Here is a 23,818-nt window from a genome sequence, read left to right as displayed (position 1 = left end):
TCCTTTTATACTAGACTGGTATACTTTAATTTTATAAGAAACATCAGATTTCTATAGTAGTCTTGCATATTATAAATGCATAACTTTAGTGTGTTCCTACCCCTTGAAAATTACAATCCAAGTGAATCACTTACACGCTTAGGGGATAAAATAAATTCCTGGACTTCTCTGAGGGCTGTGATACATTAATTCATGTAGGACACTGTCATATTTGGGTTTCTGATTAAAAATAAGATTTTGAATGAATTTTTAAGTCATTATAATTTGAGTTTTAAGCCCTTCACTCATGAGCTTTGCCCATCAGAGTAGCTATAGTGAAGCAATAGCCCATGCCTTACCTTTAGCCACTGTTTTGTATCAGTTGGGAAATCAAAAATTTCATTGTACAGACTTCTTGGTAGATACTTGGAAGAATTGCAACATATTTTAGCATGTCTGGAAATGTCTTTTTTTTTTTTTTTTTTTGCTGCCCACATCTTACAAAGACATAATTCCCTGGTGGGTGCCTTTTGGGATTTTTAAGTATCTTGTGTGAATAAGGAGAAGTGCAGACATGTGGGCAGAGCTGGTCATTTTCATTGTGGATCTCATGCTTGCTTTGGGCATTTTTGCTATCCTATATGCTGTTTACTTAATAGCAGCCACGGGTATTTTGATCTTAATCCTTCTCTATATTTTCAAAGGGGAGATGGGAAAAAACTATGACTTCAACAAGGGCAGAATCTGGGTACTGGATTCTGGAGATGCTTCTGGAAGCCATTCGCAGGCAACATAGCGAGAATCAGCTCCAGGATGGTTCCTGTTCATTTTCCAGCCTCAAGAGAAGGGCCTTCTTGCCCAAGGACAGTGGTTCTCTCTTCTGAAGAGTGAGGAGCTCTCTGCAGTGGAGGAGACCCATGGGAAGACTTGCTGGAACACTGGACCCACCCATCTGAGAGGTATCTTTTTAAAAAGATATCCTGGCCCCCAAATCATATAAGCTTCTGGTTCCATTAACTCTACATTCACTACTCCAGAGTAATACCTGCTATTGAACAAAGAAAACTTGTGTACAGTGTTATATCTTATTCATCAGATACCAACCAGTATCTTTTTTTTCTATAAAAGAGATATTTTTTAAGGTGAGCATGTGGAATGTTTAGTTTAATTCTCCTTTTGTGAATAAGATAATACGAGGAACATGCATGATTGAGGTCAGTAGAGGAAAATAAACTAATGCTTTTGATCACTATCTTCCTTTTTTCAAAAATGGACTTGGCAGCCTCTATGGGGACTACAAACAGTTCTTGTTTTCAGCTGAAAAGTCCCAATTATTCAGTAAACCAGGGAGTCCTACTGGTGTTATTTTCTCTCCCAAGCATTGGTTAGAGTGACACAGGTTGAGAGGTTGAAACTTCTGTTCACTCTTCTCTTAGCAGTTTGACTAAAGCTTGGGAGAAGAGAAGAGTTTGAGAAAATGGATGTTCCTTCCATCTATGGGTTGTTGTTTGTTGTTTTTCCTGGACTCCAAGTGGCAAAAGTAGTTGTTCTCGAGTGGACAGTGTATTTTCAACACAGTCCTTGGAGCAAAAACAATGTTTGAACATGTGAAATGGCAGAAAGGAGATTTACTGTCTTTTGAGTCTAGTGTCCTGTGAACAGTGGAGATTGTAAGGAAAAGTTTTAGGGTGATCTAAAAATAACACTTCAAACCCTGAAACTGGACTAGTTTGGATTTACCTGGTATCTTGTTTCTATTTCATTGCTTCAGTGCAGTGGAAGAAAATGGATCAGTTTTGTCTTAGTTCTTGTCAGAGAAATGACCACACTATGTGTTTGTGTTTTTATGGTAAAATTGTATATTTTTATAGTACATAGACACATTTTTCTCAGAACAATATCTGTCCAATTTGCAGAAGAACTGGTAAATTGATTCCATTTTAGCCATTGTGATTACTACTTCTTAGACCAAGCCCTTGTCCTCAGATTTCATCTCCACTGCTCTGTGGATTTTTGACATCTCAACTTTTTGAAGTATTTCTTCCCAACAAACTGAAAAAATTGTTTCAGTCTGTATATAAGGTAACACTTAAATAAGCTTCTTACAAAAAAAGTAGCAAAATTACTCCATAAGAAAAGTAATTAGCTTAGTCCCATAGACAGTAAATACTTAAGCTTTTAGTAGATTTTGTGTTCTAACTGCAAAAAAAAGAGAAGAAAATGGTAACTATATGAGGTGATAGATATGTTAATTAACTTGTGATGATTACTTCACAATATATATGTATATCAAAACATTGTTATATACCTTAAATATATACAAATTTATGTATATATATATTAGTATAACATCAAGTTATGCACCTTAAATAACTATAACTTTCAATAAAAAAAGCTGAAAAAAGAAATAGAAAAAATGTGTCAAAAATAAAAAAAAAAAGCCCAAGAAAGAAAAAAGAAATACTTAAACTTTTAGAAAATGATGAATTAACTTTAGCATAATTATGTTTCCCATGTTTTAGCCATGGCATTTGTTCGAGTGTAATAAGTGCTCCACAGGAGAAACTGATAAGTTTTGTTCAATGAGTACAGATTGTAGTAAGGAATTTGAAAATAATTTACCATTACATATTTTCCCAATTTATACACAGCTGTAGAGGGGGTGACTTATCTGGTGGGATGTGGGATATACAACTAGTCCAGACCTTAAACTATTGCCCCTACCTGCTAACTACCTGCATGGAATTTACAATTACAGAAGCATTATTTTGTGAAATGGTTTTTCAATTCTAAGAAAACTTAAATATTATGCAAATATCATGGAAGAATTACACAGATTTTTGTTTCTTTTTGTCTTTAATTTTTAATTACTCAGTGACTTATCTAGAAGGCCTAGAGGGATAAGGACACAGCTTAGGTCCATTTTGATTCAGAGGTGACAAAAGAATAAGTCCTAAATATGAGACACTGTCTGAAGTCAGGGATCCTAGGGAAGAACTAAGGGGCGAGGGTATGAGAGGGAAGTATGGACAAAGGGTGAAGGGGCATGACATGCAAGCCTTGGGTATGATCAAACATAACATGTTGCCTTGTGTAAGTGTTTGGATACTTAAGAATCAGCTACACTTGACTGTGTAAACAGTCAGGGCCGATGGGCCACAGTTGCACCCCAACAAAGATTTCTTGCAACAGTCTTTGCCGTTTGTCCCAGGGCTCTCTTACCTCCTGTCTGCTCCTAATGTCAATAATTAGGGTCTATGATAATGACTCGGTAAGAAAAGAAACCAGTACTGCTTTATATTTTGAATATCTTTGAGGTTTGCCTTCAACCTCCCCTGTGTACCTTACTGCTGCCTTCACAGCGCCTGCTGGCTCTGCAGGGCACTGGGGTAGCATGCCCCACCTGGCTCCTGCAGCTCCCGTGAGGTCCTTTCTGCACCCAAAAGCTATGACTGTCCGGTGGGTGGGTTCCAGAAACCTAGGTTTAGGTCTGATACATTCTAAATGCTATTTTGTGAGAACTCATTTCTAAGACATGTTCTTTATCAGAGAGATTCAGCTAGGATTCCTTTTGGCATTATTTTATAGAAAGTAGCAACACAGTCTTAAAAGCCAAAAGGACCTTGAAAGTTATTGAGTGCACTTCTTATCCAATTAAGAAGTGTCTGCTACAATATTCCTGAAAGATGGCTGTCCAAGTTCTGCTTAAGCATTTCTCATAAGCTGTATAGGGCAGCCTGTTGTTTAGAAGTTCTCTGTAATATCCAGTAGAAATGTAAGTCCCTACAACTCTGTCCTGTTTGCCCTATTAAGCAATTTAGAAAATAGTTGACTAAGCACAATGACTTCACTGGACTCACAAATTCTAAGAAGAAAGAGAATCTTCTCTCCTTATGAATTTTCTATTTGCTACTCACACCATTAAACAATGTTGCCCTTTTTAGTGTAAATAGGCCTTATTTAAGATCATAACTCCTACGTTAAATCTCAGCTTTATGGTGGACTTTAATAGAGGATTCTTAATTTGTCTCTTCTGACTTCTTGTACATATTTGCTAATCAGAAATTTTGAAATTCATTTCTTCTAAGCTTCCTAAAGTCTGGGAGTGTCGCCAATTTGCACTGAAGAATAGCAACTTATTAGCACATTCGTAACGATTAAAATATAATTCTAATGCACCCTGACCCAATTTCACAGCACATCAAAAATGTAATTCAACCCCAGATGACTCTCACAGATGTCCAATCATTTTCCAGTGGATGTTGTTATTTGGAAAGTCAGATGAATTTGAACATTTTGGAAAACTGGCAATCCTATCAATACAATTGTATGTGAATACAGGAAACAGCAACACTTAGAATATCCTAATCTTCACAGAATAGCCCCTTTTATGAAAGAGAGCTGAAAGTGGAAAAAATGGGAACAGGCTCATTGTCCCGTATCTGATGGCAGTGGAGCCAGCTCAGGTGGACTTAGGGCTTTGCAGGGAAGGTCCCATGGCCCATGGCTTTGTTACTAGGCTTGGGGGCTAGAGTGATAGAAGCCCTAGTTTTTCTCACTTTGTGGATAGCTGAGGGAGAGCAAGACAAGGAGGGAACTCAAGTCCCAGAACTTATGCCTATTGTCCCCCTTTTTCTTGTTTCTGCTTCTGGTGACATTTCTGAAATATATAAGCTTTTGGATCTGGGAGTTCAGATAGGATCTTGGCCACACCCACTTTGGGAGTTTATTTGTGTCAAGTCCCTGCCTTTGTAAGCTTCCATTTGAAAAGAAGGGAGTACGGACCCAATGACTTAGAAGGCTTCTTCAGGTCTCAAATACTGTAAACTCTACAGAATAAAATGAGTTAGAATTAGAAACACAAAACTTGGTCAGCCACGATGGCAATTTGTACAGAGGGTTTCTTAGGGTCTCTCAAAATGTCTTGCTAACAATTGGGGGACAAGATGTGGGAGCCCACACAGGACAAGGTGACAGTTTTCAGGAGCATTTATAGAATTGAAGGAAAGACTCCTGAAGTAAACTTTCTTAGAGACCCAAAATGTATCCCCATGTTCCTATAGCAACACCTGCTCACAATTAAATAGTGACATCATATACACACCTGCATCCCAGAGGCATCAATTATCCCAGTAATTCAGACAGGCTGTCCAAACTTCTAAACCCATGAAATTTTGTTGTTTTACGAGCAGCACATGTCTTTTGTATTCAGTATTGATCACTTAGAGTACTTTTCCTTCAGGATCTCAATTTGTTCACTCATGAACAAATGAACACACAGTGTAAATAATATCAATAGCCATTCCCGGGCTAATATTTTAGTATTTTAAGGGTCAACTGAGTAGATGCTTTTTGCTACCCACTGTACTAGACAGTTTGGCAAAACGAGGAGACACATAATGCACAGAATTAGGCTTCAAAAGGGTTCCCATTATGTTTCAATTTGAAATGATCCATGAACTAGATCATTAATTAGAAACCTCAGACAAAGTAATCAACTCAATAAATTTAATACTTTTCCAAAAGTTACAATTTCAATAAAACCTCAGAGTTTTCCAATTTTAATGTTATTCATTAATATCCTATGATTTGAATGAGCAAATTAATCCAGGTAATCCAACTAATTTGTGTTAAAAATCATCTTAGTGCCTTAGAAGACAAACTCTGCTAAAAGTAAAAAGATTGTTTTGCAATAATTTCTTGAATGTGGCTCCAAACATACAGGCAAAAGTAGTAAAAATAGATTAACTACTTTTCATCCCAATTAAAAACCGTGCATCAAAGAACACAATCAACAGATTCAATAAGCAACTCAAGGGATGGAAGAATATATTTGCTCATCATATATCTGATAAGAGGTTAATATCCAAAACATATAAAGAATTTTTACAACCTAAAAACAAACAGCCCTACACCTGATCATAAAATGGACAAAAGAGTTGACAGACATTTATTTAAAGAAGATATACAAATTATTAGTAAGCACATGAAAAGATGCTCCACATCACTAATTATTAGGGAAATACAAATCAAGACCACAGTGAGATACCACCTTATACTCACTAGGATGGCTACTATTGACACCAGGAATAACAAGTGTTAGTGAAGATATGAAAAAATTTGACCCCTTTTTTAAAAAAATGTATATTTTTATTGATTTCAGAGAGGAAGGGAGAGGGAGAGAGAGATAGAAACATCAATGATGAGAGAGAATCATTGATTGGCTGCCTCCTGCACACCCCACACTGGGGATCCAGCCGGCATCCCGGGCATCGAACCGGTGACCTCTTGGTTCCTGGGTCGATGCTCAACCGCTGAGCCACACCCGGCTGGGCAAAATTTGACCCCTTTTGCACTGTTGGTAAGGAATGTAAAATGATGCAGCCACTATAGAAAACAATATGGGGGTTCCTCAAAAAAGTAAAACTAGAACTACCATATGATCCAGCAGTTCCACTTCGGGGTATATTTCCAAAAGAATTGAAGGCAGACATATTTCAAAGATATATTTGTACACCCACGTTTACAGCAGCATTAATCACAACTGCCAAAGGTTAGAAATGTCCATTGAAGGTGGATAAACCAAATGTGGAATATGCATACAATGAATATTATTGTCTTAAAAAAGAAGGAAATTCTCGCATATGCTACATCATGGATAAACTGAGAGTATATGATGTTGTGTGAAAGAAGCCAGTCAGAAAAGGATAAATACTGTATGATTCCCCCTTATATGAGGTACATAGAATTGTCAAATTTATAGAGACAGAAAGTAGAATGGTGTTGCCAGAGATTGGGGCTGGGTGGTAGAGAGTTATTACATAACTAGAGGCCCGGTGCACAAAAATTTGTGCACTCGGGGGGGGAAGGGGGGGTCCCTCAGCCCGGCCTGTGCCCTCTCGAAGTCTGGGACCCCTCGGGAGATAACGACCTGCTGGCTTAGGCCTGCTCTTGGGTGGCAGAGGGCAGGCCCAATCCCTAGGTGCAGCCCCTGGTCGGGCTCAGAGCAGGGCCGATTGGGGAGTTGGGGCACCGCCCCCTGTCATGCACAGAGCAGGGCGGATTGGGAGGTTGTGATGCCACCCTCAGTCACGCTCAGGGTAGGGCTGATTGGGGGGTTGGGGCACCGCCCCCTGTCACACTTAAGGCAGGGTCGATGGGGAGGTTGTCGTGCCACCCCCTGTCACGCACAGAGCAGGGCCAATCAGGAGGTTGGGGCCCTGCCCCCTGTCACTCACAGAGCAGGGCCAATCAGGGGGTTGGGGCACTGCCCTCCCCCTCGCCCCCCCCCCCCGCCCCGTCACGCACAGAGCAGGGCCCATCAGGGGGTTGGGGAGCTCCCCCCTGTCACGCACAGAGCAGGGCCGATAGGGGAGTTGGGGCACCGCCCCGTCACGCACAGAGTAGGGCTGATAGGGGAGTTGGGGCACCGCCCCCTGTCACACACAGAGCAGGGCGGATCAGGGGGTTTGGGCGCCACCACTGTCACACTCAGGGCAGGGCCGATGGGGAGGTTATGGCTCTACCCTGTCACACACAGAGCAGGGCCCGTGGGGGGGGGGGGGGGGTTGGGGCGCCGCACCCTGTCACACACAGAGCCGCAGGGCGATCAGGGGGTTTGGGCGCTGCCCCCGTCACGCTGATCCAGTGCCAGGAGGCCTCGCGGCTCCACTGATCCCGGTGCTGGGAGGCATATTACCCTTTTACTATATAGGATAGAGGCCTGGGGGCCGGCTGGTTTGCCCTGAAGGGTGTCCTGGATCAGGGTGGGGGTCCCCACTGGGGTGCCTGGCCAGCCTGGATGAGGGGCTGAGGGCTGTTTGCAGCTGGTCACACACCCTTCAGGGTGGGGGTCCCCACTGGGGTGCCTGGCCAGTCTGGATGAGGGGCTGAGGGCTGTTTGCAGCTGGTCACACACCCTTCAGGGTGGGGGTCCCCACTGGGGTGCCTGGCCAGTCTGGGTGAGGGGCTGAGGGCTGCTTTCAGGCTGGCGGTTTTGACTGCTTTCAGGCTGGCGGAAAGCTCCCAACCACTCCTTTTTTTCTTTTTTTTTTTTTTCTTCTGGGCCAGCTTTAGCTCTGGCTCTAGCTCTGAGGCTTCCATTGCTGGTTTGTTTGCCGTTCTATAATCGAAACAATGTATAACTTCAGCTCTGAGATCCCAGCCGGCTATATTTGTTAGAATGTTTCAAACTGCCACCTGAGAGGCCGGCAAGTCAGGCGGGGAAAGTTGCAGTCTGCAGTCACTGGAGCAAGGAAGCCTCCCTGCTCGCTTCAGTGCATGGCTGCCGGCCGCCATCTTGGCTGACAGTTAATTTGCATAAGGATACGCTGATTAGCCAATCAGAAGGGTAGCGGTCGTACGCCAATTACCATGTTTCTCTTTTATTAGTGTAGATGGGTATAAAGATGCAGTTTTGCACAATGAAAAGGAATTCTGTGAATGGATGGTGGTGATGGTAACACAACAATACAACAATGTAACTGTACTTAAGGACACTGAACTGTACACTTAAAACTGACTAGGATGGTAAATTTTATACTATGTGCATTTTATCACAATTAAAAACAATAATAAAAATAAATGAATTATAACAGCAAAATTTGATAATAATATTTAGTTTCTAAATCAATAGGTAGAATAATTTTCAAATTAAAGTTGTTTTGTTGTTGGTGCCTGGGTATAATAACTAGGCTATAAGGAATGGCACCCTTCATGGGGAATTTTTTGTATAGGTAAATTATCCAGATTATTTGGCTTTTAAAAATTCATAAAACATACATGCCCTCTCTCAACTCTGGCTGCACAGTAAAAATCACCCAGAAAAACACTTAAAAATAATAATTTTTTCACCTGGGGTGAAGCCCTGATATGTTTTTTAATAAATATCCTCAGGTGATCATAACGTGTGGGCAGAATTGAAAATGACTGCCATAGGCTCTTTACCATTGAATTATCTTTATTGGCCATCATTTCCTTTGCACTTGGCACTAATAACCATGGGTGTCCCCAGTAATTAGCTAGATTTTCATAATGAAAAATTCTATATTGGTGAGCCCAACATAGAAATCCTACAAATAAGTACTGCCAGTTCTTATATAAATTGAAAACAACTCATAACAGGTTTTTTAAAAATATATATATTTTATTGATTTTTTTACAGAGAGGAAGGGAGAGAGATAGAGAGTTAGAAACATCGATGAGAGAGAAACATCGATCAGCTGCCTCCTGCACATCTCCCACTGGGGATGTGCCTGCAACCCAGGTACATGCCCTTGACCGGAATCGAACCTGGGACCTTTCAGTCCGCAGGCCGACGCCCTATCCACTGAGCCAAACCGGCTTCGGCAGGTTTAATAGCATATTTATCAAATTTGGTTTTAGTCTTAAAGAGGACAAGTCAATAATTTGATCTCACATGCTGTAAATTCTTAGGAAGGCCATTCAAATATTTTTAAGAAGATGTAACAATTAAATGAAGGCTCCTATCAAGAGAGATCAAGGTAGCTCTGGCCAGTGTGGTTCAATTGGTTGGGCATCATCATGTGCACCGAAAGGTTGCTGGTTCAATTCCCAGTCAGAGCACTTGGCCCCGATTGCAGGCGGTGGTGTGCAGGAAGCAGCAGATGGATGTTTCACTCTCACATTGATGATCTTTCTCTCCCTTCCTCTTTCTCTAAAAATTAGTAAACTATTCTTTAAAAAAAGAAGAGAGAGACCAAAATAAGGACAATAAAAAACAATTGCAGAACATTTACTGTGTAATTGTTCTTCTGCAAAAATCCCCAACTAGGTGGCAACCATATTTCCAGAGGTTCAGGAGGGCTCATTATTTTCTTTGGGTAAATTTCCAACCCTGAGTTCTTCACAGAGCTCCAGCCATGCCTCATATTGCCTCATTACAGATTAAAGTCCTGGCACCAAATTGAAATCATGTTTTATCTTTCCTGTGGGAGCTATAGGAGTAGACCCCATTTGAAGTATTTGTCCTACACATGGCTGCAAGAAAGAATGATCTTGGTAAGACATAACATGGGCATTTGTTTTTATGCCCAAAGACTTGCTGTAGCTCCCACTCACTGAAGGAGAGTAATGTGAATACCTTAATTAGGTAGTCTTAGCCTTCTAATCACTTATCAATAGTGATTCAACCATGGGCTGGCTGAGATTCAGCTGATCTAGGCTGGACATGGCTGGGCTGGGCGCCAAGCTGCAGGTTGGACCCATGTCAGGTCCACAGGTCCCTCATCTTCCTTGGACTGGAAGCTACTTGAGGCATGGTCTTCTCATGGCAATGGCAGGAATAAAAGAAAGATAGAGAGACACTTGTGTTGACTCTTAAGGTGTGGGCTTGGAGTTGGCACACTGTCATTTTGTCACTTTGGGTCACATTCCTTTGGCCAAAGAAAATGACATGAGATCAATGGGGCAAAGAAGTACACTCCTTCCATGGAGGTCACAAGGAGGGTGAGTATATGCTGAACAATAATTTAATATATCCACAAGGCATAATAGAACACAAAATTTTGTAGCCAATAACATTATCAATATTATAAATTGGCCCATATTTTAAATGAAATAAAATGCAAGCTTAACATTGACAGAGTGAAGTTTAATATAGGAGTTGAAATCCACATGTTCTACTTTTTGAGATTTTCCATTACTCCAATTAAAAGAATTGGGTCCATTTTCTGAGGGGGCTGGGTGCGGTTGGCAGCTGAGTCCACCCTTTCTATGAACGTTTTTGAAGGCTGGAAATTGTTTCATTGTGTGTTATTTGAATTCCTTCCTCTATTTCCCTTTACTGGTGGCTCAGCTTCCTAGAAGTGTACGCAGATGGGCCAGATGCCAGTGCTGTCTTGGTAGAGAGAACAGGGGCTTTGAGGCGGGCAGCATCCTAGGTCCATCATGGACTGGCTGAACTTGGGCAAGTCATGGAAACACAAGTTCACAGTTTATTTGATAAAACATGCCCAAACTGACAAATAGGATGCTGTATTGATTAAATGAGATAAAATATGGAAATGCAATTCAAAATATTAGCCAGAAAATAGATATCATATCCTTATTTATAATTTGTCCAGACTACAGTCTCTGTTGGTTTGAGTTTTCTTTCACTGTGTTTATTTACTTAGTTTAATATATCTTTATTAGGCAGGTGTTAATAAGAGCAGAGCAACATTTTTCATTTATATATAAATAGCTAATAGAATTCCTATTTTAATTAATTTTTCTTAAAGACTACTGACAGAAATAGGATATAATAAAGATGCTCAGTTAGCTAATTATTTAAATTTGGTTTTAATAATATGAGCTACCATAATTGTTTCAAATTTTCTATTTTATAATATTACCTAATAGATTTGACCACAAAGAAGATAACTTACTGAAGCAAGAAATTTTACCCTTCTTTTTATTACATGTTATTTATATATTTGTTATTCAAATATATATCTCAAGGCTGACTAAAACCCAATCAACTGGCACTCTTAAAGTATTTAAGAATGTCCCAATTCCCCATTTCACTTGACATGTGAACGGTTTGCTGAATAAGGAAAAAATGATGATGCATATATTTTGGATATGTTTTATCTCAAGTTTTGATCTCTAGCAGTTTTACTAAATAATATCTCTGAAACACTACATTTCATGTTATTGTTAGTCATGCCAAGAACAAGAGGACCAAATCACAGATTTTTAAAACACGGCTTATATTTCTAAAGTAGGCTTGCCAAATTTAGACAAATATATTTGGAAAGACTTTTTGTTTCTAAGGGTTATGCTCTTTATAGCCAGGTTTATTTAACTAAAGAGTGCTTGTAGTGTGATTGAGAAAAATAATATAACTTTCATGGACTCATGGGACTGTGTTTACATGCTCACAAATTTCAGATATATAATTAATCATTCAGAGAAAAAGAACAATAGTTGAAAATAGCCATGACTATAATAAGACCTATTGGCAGCTATATAAAAGCCATCTTTTAAAAATTATATAGTGTTTTCTGAACGCCAATACATGAATAAGTATTAAATTTGTCCAATTATTTTTGGTCTAAAAAGTATCCACTCTTGGAAAGCCTAAGTTACTATATAAACATTTTCAGTATTTCTAGAGTTTAGACAAGCTCAAAACTTAAAGTGGAAATGCGGACCTCCGGGCACAGGGCAGCACATTATGAGAGTCCCCAAATGAATTGCTGCACAATAGACATCATTCTTTTTTTTTTTTCTTTAGTGATGAAATAGTCTTTCTTTCAATCAAGAATCATCAAGACCCTAAGAAAGCTTGGGGTGCATCAGATGGATGCAAAAGGATTTTAATTCCAAGTAGTAACATATGGAACATCGATCGCCAAAGTGTTTGCGTTCTCCAACCCTGCATGCTCTTGGCAACTGTTCTCATCAGAATGTGACTGTGTCTGTTTTCCCACCTCCTGACTCTGGGCTCACCTTTGGACTTGGCTAGGCCAATAGAACATGTCAGAAGTGAGAGTGAGCCAGTTCCCAGCCTGGGTCTCAAGGGATCTCAAACTTTGCTCGCTTTTGGAGTCCTGCCAGCACCTTGGGAATAGGCCCTGGTCAGAATGCTTGAGGATGAGAGCACATACAGAGGGGAGCCCAACTGTCCTAGCCAAGGCCATGCTAGACCAGCCTTCAGCCAGCTGACCCCCAAAGATAGGAGAGAGCCCACCTGAGTTCAGCAGAGCTGCCTGCCTGACCCACACCTGGCCACAGATGCATGAGGAGCCCACTAAGACCAGAAGACCCAACCAGCTGACCCATAAACTTTTGAGCAGTCATAATTACTTAGTATTCTTAGTCACTACTTCCGGGCTGCTCTAACACATGTTAATAATGCTTTTTTTTTTAGAACTAAATGTTTTTTGCTTTTGTTTTAATTTTGTTTTTTCCACCATAACTATTTTCATGCTAGATTTCCTCAAACTCTCATTGGTTTTTGAGAAGAATTTTAAGTAGAATTCATTGGCTTAAGCACATTTTCATAGAAACTCCTCTGTAATTAATGCCTTTTTTTGTCCTATACCTGAGACTACTATAAGTCTGACTCTGCCACTGGCAAAAAAGAAGCTAAATAACTTTTCTAAATAGCACTGACTATACCACAAATTGAAGTCCAAATCCAAAAAACGCCTAGTAAAATGAATATTAGTTTGCAGATTTAAAAGCTCGTTGAATTGAACTGAAAGCAGAAAAGATGACAAGATGACAGAAATAAACCTAAATATAACTGTCACTCAAAAATGTCAATTTATAAAGTTAAAATGAATAAAAATATTATCATGGATTTGGTAAACTGCAGCAAACACATATTGTATAAAACATAGATAATATAAAGTAAAGGAATACTAAAAGGGTAAACTCTTTTTTTTGTCTATTTCTTTCTCTCCTTTATTTTTTTTTCCTTTTTTTAAAAAATTTTTTTTATTGCTTAAAGCATTACAAAGGGTATTACATATGTGTCCTTTTTTTTCCCCACCCTTGACAATACCCCGGCTTCCCCTACCCCCCAGTGTCTTATGTTCATTGGTTATGCTCATATGCATGCATACAAGTCCTTCAGTTGATCTCTTACCCCCCTCCCTCCTGCCCCCCAACCCTCCCCGGTCTTCCCGCTGCAGTTTGACAATCTGTGTGAGGCAGCTCTGCTTCTGTAACTATTATTGTTCAAAAGTTTATAATGGTCTCTATTATCCATGAATGAGTGAGATCATGTGGTATTTTTCCTTCATTGACTGGCTTATTTCACTTAGCATAATGCTCTCCAGCTCCATCCATGCCGTTGCAAATTGTAAGAGTTCCTTCTTTCTTACAGCAGCATAGTATTCCATCGTGTAGATGTACCAAAGTTTTCTAATCCATTCATCTACTGATGGGCATTTAGGCTGTTTCCAGATCTTAGCTATGGTGAATTGTGCTGCTATGAACATATGGGTGCATATATCCTTTCTTATTGGTGTTTCTGGTTTCTTGGGATATATTCCTAGAAGTGGGATCACAGGGTCAAATGGGAGTTCCATTTCCAGTTTTTTGAGGAAACTCCATATTGTCTTCCATAGTGGCTGCACCAGTCTGCATTCCCACCAGCAGTGCACAAGTGTTCCTCTTTCTCCACATCCTCTCCAGCACTTGTCGTTTGTTGATTTGTTGATGATAGCCAGTCTGACAGGTGTGAGATGGTACCTCATTGTTGTTTTGATTTGCATTTCTCGGATGATTAGTGACTTTGAGCATGTTTTCATATGTCTCTTGGCTTTCTGAATGTCCTCCTTTGAAAGGTGTCTATTTAGATCCTTTGCCCATTTTTTGATTGGATTGTTTATCTTCTTTTTGTTAAGTTGTATGAGTTCCCTATAAATTTTGGAGATTAGGCCCTTATCAGATATGACGTTGGCAAATATGTTTTCCCACGCAGTGGGTTTTCTTGTTGTTTTGTTGATGGTTTCTTTTGTTGTGCAGAAGCTTTTTATTTTGATGTAGTCTAAAAGGGTAAACTCTTAAAGAACAAAAAAATCCCGACTAGAAAAATATTACTATGCAGTTGAGAGTGTGATATTAATATCAGAGAAGAGAAGCTTAAAAGAGATAAAACACATAAAGATGAAAAGTCTAATTCACAGCAAAAATTTTCCTAAAAAACAATACAGCAAAAAATGGTAACCAGTAAACATCATAAAACAAAAAATAGAACCATAATCTATAAAAATGCTAGGAAGCAAAAATAATTATTGATGTGTAAGAACTTTAAGTTCTGAACAACAATTGAACTTAAAGTTATAAAAATATATAAATGCTACATTCTTATAACAAAGAATATATTTTAATCTCACATATTCAAAATCTCATATATACTCATACATACCAAAATGTTTCCATGTATTAGAACAAAAGTAGAAATATTACAGACAACATTCTAGATGTGTATACACACACAAAACAAAAATTAAAATAAAAAATAATAACCAAAATTGAAGAGAAAAAGTGCAACTACCTAGAAATTTTTCATTTTCCTCCCATAAAATATCTGGGATCAAAGAAGTAATAAATTGTAGTTGCAGAGTAACTAGAAAGTTATTATAATTAAAACGATAAACATTAAAACCTGAAAGCATGGAAAAATACATAGCCTTACCTACCTACATAACTAACAGGAAAGAGTGAAAATAAAAGAATTAACTACTGAAGATCAAACATTAGAAAATAATAACAAAATAAGCCCAAGAAAATGTAAGAAAATAAGGCTTAAAGCAAAATAATAATAATAATAATAATAACAATAATAATAAATTGAAAGACAAGTGACTAGGGGCAAAATAGTACTATAATAGTAACTTACCAAAAACTTAATCAAAAAAAGGAGAAACACAATATTAAAATTTGAAATGCAAGTAACCAAAAACAGAGAGGAACTTAAAACTACCTAAAGAAAGTATTTTTCAAACTGCACATAAATTGAGAATTTGGGTGACACCGAGGGTGGTCTTGGAAAATAGAATTGACAAGATTGACCCTACTCAGAGAATAAAGCATATTTATACATTAGTTTCCCTGAAAGGACATCACAAGAAATTAATTTTAATACTTACCCTTTGGGGAAAGATATCTATAGGGAAAAGAGAGAATTTCACTTTTTATTTCATCTCTTTCTGAACTGTCTGAATTTTCTAGTATTATCCATTTTTTATTTTATTTTTAATCTTCTGCGCTCACTGGGAAATGAGATTTTGTATTATTTTTTATTAATGCAAATGGCAAAACAAAACAAAAAATAAAAGGGACAACTGCAGACAGGGTGCACAGGTTGGAGAGCAAGGAGTCAGGGGTGTGTGGTCGTGGGTGGAGAGTCGGGGGACAGTACCCAGAGACCTGATTCTGGGCAAGGTTTATCTGGAAGCAAGGGGAGGGCCGTGAGATCTAGTCTAATGGAAGAGGCGACTAGTGAGGGGTCAGCAGCCAAGCCAAGGCAAAGAAGGGGACTGCCCAGAGCAATGTTCCTACATGAAAGTGGATCCTGGGTTGGTCAGGGAGTCAGTCCTTCAGAGCAGCCAAGCTGGCCTGCACCGGGTTATCTCTGTAGCTTCAGATGTTAGAACACTTCCTCAGGTACCCCATTGGCCGTCACTCAAAATCTCTTGTAGTTCTAAAATTCAAATTGTTTGTTTGTTTTTCAACATTTACTCAAATTTATTTTGGAAAAAACATCCCAATAACACAATTGAGCATGAGCACTCTTTGGTCTGGTACTCACTGTTTGGGGCATGCATATCATACCAACAGGAGAGTTACTGATGCAAACCAGTTAGGTCCTTCTACAACAGATTAGAAAAGGTAGGATCCTCATTCAGAAAGAAGCAAGTTAGCTGAATGAAATACAATTTGTTTTGCTTTGTCCATTCGAAAGTACATTTAAAACAAGCCAAATAGATACCATCCGGCCTGTCAGTGGCTTGACATTGATGAACAATACATGATTTGTGTTCTAGCTCCAATTTTCACACAATGAGTGTTCACTCTTCCCTACCCTTACCCTGGCAGTTTTTCATGGGCAGGATATTTATTTATTCATTTATTCATTTATTTATGTATTTGTGTCCTCTTTTCTCTACTAGATAAACTACAAACAAGTTTCAAACTAAAATACCTCCATTTTAGTAAAGGTTTTCCTGCTGACCTCAGGCAAAATAAGTCTCTACCATTGCTATGAGCTCATACTGTTTTCTTCATACCCTCAGCACAGCACTAATTTTATGTTGTGGCTGTCTTTATGCTCCTGTCTCCTCCCATGAAACCATAGGCTCTTCAAGGGCCAGGGCTAAGAATCTGTAGCCCATAGAAGGTTTTCTTAAAAAGGTTGAGATAAATGTATTCGAAATTAAAAACTTAAAAAATTTTTAGGTCAAACCATTTACTCACATTATAAACTTAGGTTCATATGTTCAATTTTGGATTGCAGTAATGATAATGGTATGTGGCTTTGCTTGGTCAACCCTAAGTATTAGCCAATTAAAGTAATTATTTTTAAAGCACAGATTTATTCTGTTTGGTTTTTAATCAAACAATAGATACTTGAAAAGTAAAATGTCCTCCATTTCCCCACCATACCACTTCTCAGAGGCAGCCACTGTGAAAAGCTTGGTGTTTATCCTTTCTAGCACTTTCTATGCATAGACCTATATCTATATCTATATCTCTATATATATATCTATAATCTAAATCTGTATTTGTAATCTGTATAAATATCTAAATCTAATTACATATCTTGAACAGCAATGTATCTTTTTACTAGTGTTGATAGACATCTAGGTTATTTCCAGTTTTCATGTTTATATAAAAAGGCTCAGTGAACATTCTAGTACATATTCTTTTATAAACATACTAGAGGCCCGGTGCACAAAAATTTGTGCACTGGGGGGGGGGGGGAGGGGGGTCCCCCAGCCCGGCCTGTGCCCTCTCGCAGTCTGGGACCCCTCAGGAGATAATGACCTGCTTAGGCCTGCTCCCGGGTGGCAGAGGGCACGCCCAATCCCTAGGTGCAGCCCCTGGTCAGGCTCAGAGCAGGGCCGATTGGGGAGTTGGGGCGCCGCCCCCTGTCACACTCAAGGCAGGGTCGATGGGGAGGTTGCAGCGCCACCCTCTGTCAAGCATAGAGCAGGACCGATCAGGGGGTTGGGGCTCTGCCCCCTGTCACTCACAGAGCAGGGCCAATCAGGGGGTTGGGGCGCTGCCCCCTGTCACTCACAGAGCAGGGCCCATCAGGGGGGTTGGGGCTCCGTACCCTGTCACACACAGAGCAGGATCGATCATGGGGTTGGGGAGCTCCCCCATCATGCACAGAGCAGAGCCCATCAGGGGGTTGAGGAGCTCCCACCTGTCACACACAGAGCAGGGCGGATCAGGGGGTTGGGGTGCTGCACCCTGTCACACTCAGGGCAGGGCCAATGGGGAGGTTATGGCTCTACCCTGTCACACACAGAGCAGGGCCCGTGGGGGGGGGGGGGGTGGTTGGGGCGCCGCACCCTGTCACACACAGAGCAGGGTCGATCAGGGGGTTGGTGCGCCACACCCTGTCAAACACAGAGCCGCAGGGCGATCAGGGGATTGGGGAGCTCCCCCCTATCAGGCACAGAGCAGGGCTGATCAGGGGGTTGGGGCGCCTTCCCCTGTCATGAACAGAGCAGGGCGGATAGAGAGGTTGTGGCCCTGCCCCTTGTCACTCACAGAGTCGCAGGGCGATCAGGGGGTTTGGGCGCTGCCCCCTGTCACGCTGATCCTGGTGCCGGGAGCCTCGCTGCTCCGCTGATCCCGGTGCCGGGAGGCATATTACCCTTTTACTATATAGAATAGAGGCCTGGTGCAGGGGTGGGGGCCGGCTGGTTTGCCCTGAAGGGTGTCTTGGATCAGGGTGGGGGTCCCCACTGGGGTGCCTGGCCAGTCTGGGTGAGGGGCTGAGGGCCGTTTTCAGGCTGGCGGGTGACTGAAGCTCCCAACTGCTCCTTTTTTTCTTTTTCTTTTTCTATTCTGGGCCAGCTTTAGCTCTGAGGCCTTAGCTGCTGAAAACAGGTTTCTGGCCTTTACCTTCTGTATTTGATACAATGTTGCGGTCTGGCTGGCTGAAGCCCGGCTGACAGAAAGCCGGTTTCTAGGGTTTTGTTTAGCTTCTATATTTGCAACATAGTTGCTTAGAGTTGCAGCTGAGAGGCCGGCGGGGAACGTTGGAGTTCGCCATCACTGGAGCAAGCAAGCCTCCCTGTTTGCTTCAGTGTATGGCTGCTGGCCGCCATCTTGGCTGACAGTTAATTTGCATAAGGATATGCTGATTAGCCAATGGGAATGGTAGCGGTCGTACGCTAATTACCATGTTTCTCTTTTATTAGTGTAGCTGGAAATGCAGCTGTAAATTTCTGAAGTGAAATTTTTCTGTCCAAATGTATGCCACCCACTGAAAAGTTGGTAGATGTGTCCTCCAAAGAGTTCCAGTCAATTCATATCCTGATCAATGCTACATCAGGCTGGTTTCCCTTCCCAACCCCTGGAGTAATGATGACAATCTTTATTCAATCTGGTGGATAGAAAAAAATTATTTTTAAAAAGTAGCTTAAAATTCAAAAATAGTATTGGACATAACTGAATAATCTGAGCAAATACAAAGATGTTATTTCACTCCCCAAGAAATACATCCAATAAGTGACTATTAAAGTGGTTCTAAAACTTCGCCCTGAGAACCAGTAGTACATAAGTGATCAGCACATGGAAAAAGTACTATTTTAATTAAAGATCCTTTAAACTTATAACTGAGCTTGTTTGAGGAGGAGCAAAAATCCTTTACTAGAAATTAATATTTCAAATATATTTATACTTTCTAAAACCCAAGTACCATAGTCACCAGGCATCTTGAGAGTTCCCTTTGTGACAGATATTATTGCAATTAAAGCCAAAATTAGCTCTTGAAACTTGTAGAATTATACTTGTAGAAAACAGATTAGAGCTTTTCAAACTTTAACATCCTCATGAGTCACTGGACATCTTGATAAAATGCAGATTCTGAGACAGTAGTTCTAGGTAGGGGCCCAGGATTTGGTATTTCTAAAAGCCTGTAGGTGATGTTGATGCTGCTGGTTTGAAGCCCACCTCTGTGTTAGGAAGGTTTTAGACCTCAACTAGCGTAGCTCTTCGTATTATAGGTACACACACACACACACACACACACAGATCAATAACATACCCCGATACCAACCTTTTCAATTTAAAGAAACACACAGAATTTGCTTAAGAGTGTCAAGCTAACAAACATGTTATTTGTGTGACATAACTAATATGTGAACAGACTGTTATGAGTAATATAACATCTGTGGCTCTTAGAAAACAATACATAGTTCATTAAGGATGGCATGAATTATGTAATCATTATTTTTAATGTTTTGTTCTTTCTAGGTCAAACTACCATCTACACATGAATAACAATGAAATTCTCATAAACAAGCAGAAATATCCAGGAGGCATGAAGAGTTGCAATGCTTCAAAAATGCACATATTATGACATTACAACCTCAGAAAAGATAGATTTTATAACTAAAAGCTCAACCGTGAAGCGGATAAACAAGCTATTCAATGGCAGAATACTAACACTTGTTGAAATACGTTTGGAGCTTTAACTATATAGAGTCACCAAAATGTTCAAGAATTAAATTGAAAAATTTTTCTTCAAAAATGCCTTAGCCAATCAAACATGAACGTTTTTGCCATTATGGCAAAGCCGACCATTGCCTCTGCTGGTATCAGTGTGGTCCATGGGGAAGCATCATCCTTCACTACCTGACTGAGGAACAGCGTGCAGGTCATGCTATCTTACAGTTTTGACTGGATGTAATTTCTCTCTCCACCATAACACCTTATCAATATTTGTCACACTTATTGCATTCTGTATTTTACTTGCTTTGGTTATTTGTAAAGTTTCCCCTATTTCATCTTCAAATTATCCCTAAATTTTCACAACTGCACCTCAGCTTCTCTCTATTCTCAGCAGTGACTTTCCAAATGTCATGAATAGTAATAAATATTTTATGAATTAATGAATCCCCACAGAATCTAAATTCACATGTATAAATACTGTACATTTCCAGGAAAGGTGAAAATTAATGAAGAAGGACCATCAGCTGAGAAATGAGCTTATCAGAGTTTTCAAAATTCAATAAGAAAGTCCAGAAATTAGGGTTCTCAACGTTTGTTCATATCTTTACTAATGGTTAATTCCTTAAGAGTAGTTAATAAGTGGCAAACGCTAGTTTTTGGGCATCCACACTTTGTTCATTGGAAGCCAAGGTGAGGCGATGACAGTGTCAGAAGAGTAATTGGGCTGGGCAGGTATGTGAAGAGCCATGGGAAAGGAGAAACAGGGGAAGCTTGCCATTCTGGAATGTGGATCTAAGCAGTACTTGGTTCTCCGGGAAGCTGAGCTGGACACAGTATGTGCATTCAGGAAGTCTACTTTAGGCAGTTCCATCCCAAACAACTGGAATGGAAGACTGGAAAGAGCTATTAATCTAAACAATAGTGGGCAGTGGGGGCTCAATCCTCTAGGGGGTGCTCTCTAAAGCTGCATAGAATATACCTCAAAATTGTCCACCCGAAGGACAAACAAGAGAATTAATTACCCATGCTTTCTTCTCTCTTTGGTCAAGAGTTGCCCCAGGGAGTCTTCATGACCTTCCACTTCCAGGATTGTACATGCTTTAGAACAGCTGAATGGTTTCCATAGGCATCTTAAGAGATGGCAAAAGAGAAGCTCCAGGACAGAGAGCAAGGGATAGGTGTTGCCCTGACAGAAGGTGCTGTCAGGAGACACTGTCACCAAGCTGGCTGCTGTCAAAAGGCAGGCCAGAGGAGGTGATCTGGGGCACAAGAGAGTGACTGACACCAGCTCTTAGGGGTGGTACATGCTTCTAATGTGAATCTGCTCTGGAAATAATGAGCACAGAATCGTATCCATCCCTTCTGGACAGAGAAAGGGGCACTCAGACCAAAAATTAGTCAGAAAGAGAAATAAATTAGAGATCAGAGGACACCAGGGCACCAGGACATCGGCGGCATTGCCTTTGCCGAGAACCAAACTCCCCCTCCTCTGTGCTTCAAACACAGACCAGCACCTGGGTGGGAGTTTGTCTTCCTATTCACATTTTTTTATATTTGGTTCCTACTTATTTTAATTTGCCGCCCCTGACAAAGCAATGCCATCTGCCAGACACTTCTTACCTGCCCATAAATTTATCGCTTTAGGTGCTCTGAGTTTTATGCTTGTTAGGAAAAGCTGCGCTCAGCTTTTCCTACTTATAACTTTAGTTTGAGTTGCTTCAAAAACTGACCCTGAGGCAAGGATGTGAACACAAGTATTTATTTGGGAGGTGACTCCAAGAAGTGCTGCAACGGAGTGGGGCATGAGGTAAGGAAGGAAAGGCTGTGTGTGTATGTGAGCAGGTCATTGGTGTCTTATGCCTTCTGATCGTGTGCTCCATTGAGTGGTAGGAGCTGGGTGTCTATGCACTGGCTCCAGTTCCTCACTCACTGAAGGTTACTATTGGAAGCCTTATACCTATGGCACTTCCAGGAGGCCTGCGTGCAGGAGAGAAGCAAGCAGAAAGGTGTAGTTGAGGTGGAGGGGATGGATGAACATTACAGCTGTAGTGAATCCAGAAGTTGGCTGAGGGCATATATAGATTGGGGCACCCTTCTACTATGCACCCTGATTATTTTTCACAGGACAAAATGTCCCCAAATTGGAGAAAAACAATAGCAACAACCTCCTTCTGGAATCTAGGTGGAAAGAATAGTTTATTAGTAAAGGGTTAGAGCAACGGTTCTCAACCTGTGGGTTATGACCCCTATGGGGGTCGAATGACCCTTTCACAGGGGTCACCTAAGACCATCGGAAAACACATATATAATTACGTATTGTTTTGTGATTAATCACTATGCTTTAATTATGTTCAATTTGTAACAATGAAAATACATCCTGCATATCAGATATTTACATTACGATTCCTAACAGTAGCAACATGACAGTTATGAAGTAGCAACGAAAATAATTTTATGGTTGGGGGTCACCACAACATGAGGAACTGTATTAAAGGGTTGTGACATTAGGAAGGTTGAGAACCACTGGGTTAGAGGCAATTAAAATTAGCTTTGAAATCAAGATTATTTATTTAAATTTGCAGACAAAAACCTACAAAACGGCATTAGATTTCCTTAATGAAAATCATCTTGGCTGTGACTGAAGAACAAATTGGGAAAGAAACCAACATGTTTATATATCTGGCCTATAAACAAAGGACCTCACCAAACTGTGTTAAATAACAATTGCTCTGCTCTGTTCCGGTAGGAACACATGGAAACCATTGGGGATTTTTTTATTCTCTTGTGTTAGTCATTGCTCTGGACCATCACCAAGGTGGAGTCAAAGAGGAGATGGGTTTTGGCCTTCTTTTTTCCCACCAGTACTTTCTGGTGGAAAAGCCAGAGGACAATGTATGAAAATTTGCCTTGAACACAGTTGACTTCACCGAGGATAGAAGACTGAACAGAGCACAGAAGAGAGGCTTCATAGACTAAAAACTCACCACAATTCTTCATTTTCTTCTAATGGCATTATAAACACACCCTTCTCCCATGGCCTTCGGGTGGGCTGAGTGAACAGCTCTGATTCTGGACTTGGCCACGTAACTTGCTTTGAACAAGGTTTGCAGAGATCACAGGAACCTGAATGTTGGGCTAGTGTTCTTGGTAATTGTGATTCTCTTTGAAAAGGACACATCCCAAGTAACTGCTCCTCCTTCTCCTTCAACTTAGGCTTAGAATGAACTGTGGAGCCAGCCTGAACCCAGCCCCCTGCTGGTGTTCCTATCTCGGAGCAGAGCCTGAGCCAGAGCTGCCAGCCAAGCCTGTTCAAGATGAGGCAATAGCCATCAGCCTGAGACCCCAAGCATGAGGCCAAATTCTGGCCATTGTAAACCGCTGAGTTTTTGGGTAAATTTATTAGGTAGCATTGTGGTGGCATTTGTACAAGTTGTCAATAAATACCAATGTATTCATTATGCTATTTCTATTTATTTTTATTTGTATAGACAAATAGTTTATTATCTACAAAGTATTTATTATCTACAAAGGAGAGAGACTGAGGGAGGGAAAGGGTGGAGAATAAAAATAGATTTTTCTTTTACTCCATCCATATCTGTAATTAGTGATTTTTTTATTGATTTCAGAGAGGAAGGGAGAGGGAAAGAGAGATAGAAACATCAATGATGTTGAGAGAATCATCAGTTGG

The 23,818-nt window shown here is 40.4% G+C and overlaps 1 long non-coding RNA gene across 1 annotated transcript; it reads left to right on the top strand.

The window, feature by feature from the left end:
* Nucleotides 1-542: 542 nt before the first annotated feature.
* LOC139013697 (uncharacterized) lies at nt 543-23,593 on the top strand. Its single transcript, XR_011472110.1, has 2 exons — nt 543-938; nt 19,933-23,593. It is a non-coding gene; the product is annotated as an uncharacterized lncRNA (long non-coding RNA).
* The last annotated feature ends 225 nt before the right edge of the window (nt 23,594-23,818 follow it).

This window comes from Myotis yumanensis, unplaced genomic scaffold, assembly GCF_028538775.1.
Source record: "Myotis yumanensis isolate MYYU_CA2020_CCGP unplaced genomic scaffold, mMyoYum1.0.hap1 SCAF_7, whole genome shotgun sequence".
Lineage (NCBI taxonomy): Eukaryota > Metazoa > Chordata > Mammalia > Chiroptera > Vespertilionidae > Myotis > Myotis yumanensis.
This window is presented reverse-complemented; position numbering and strand designations above follow the sequence as displayed.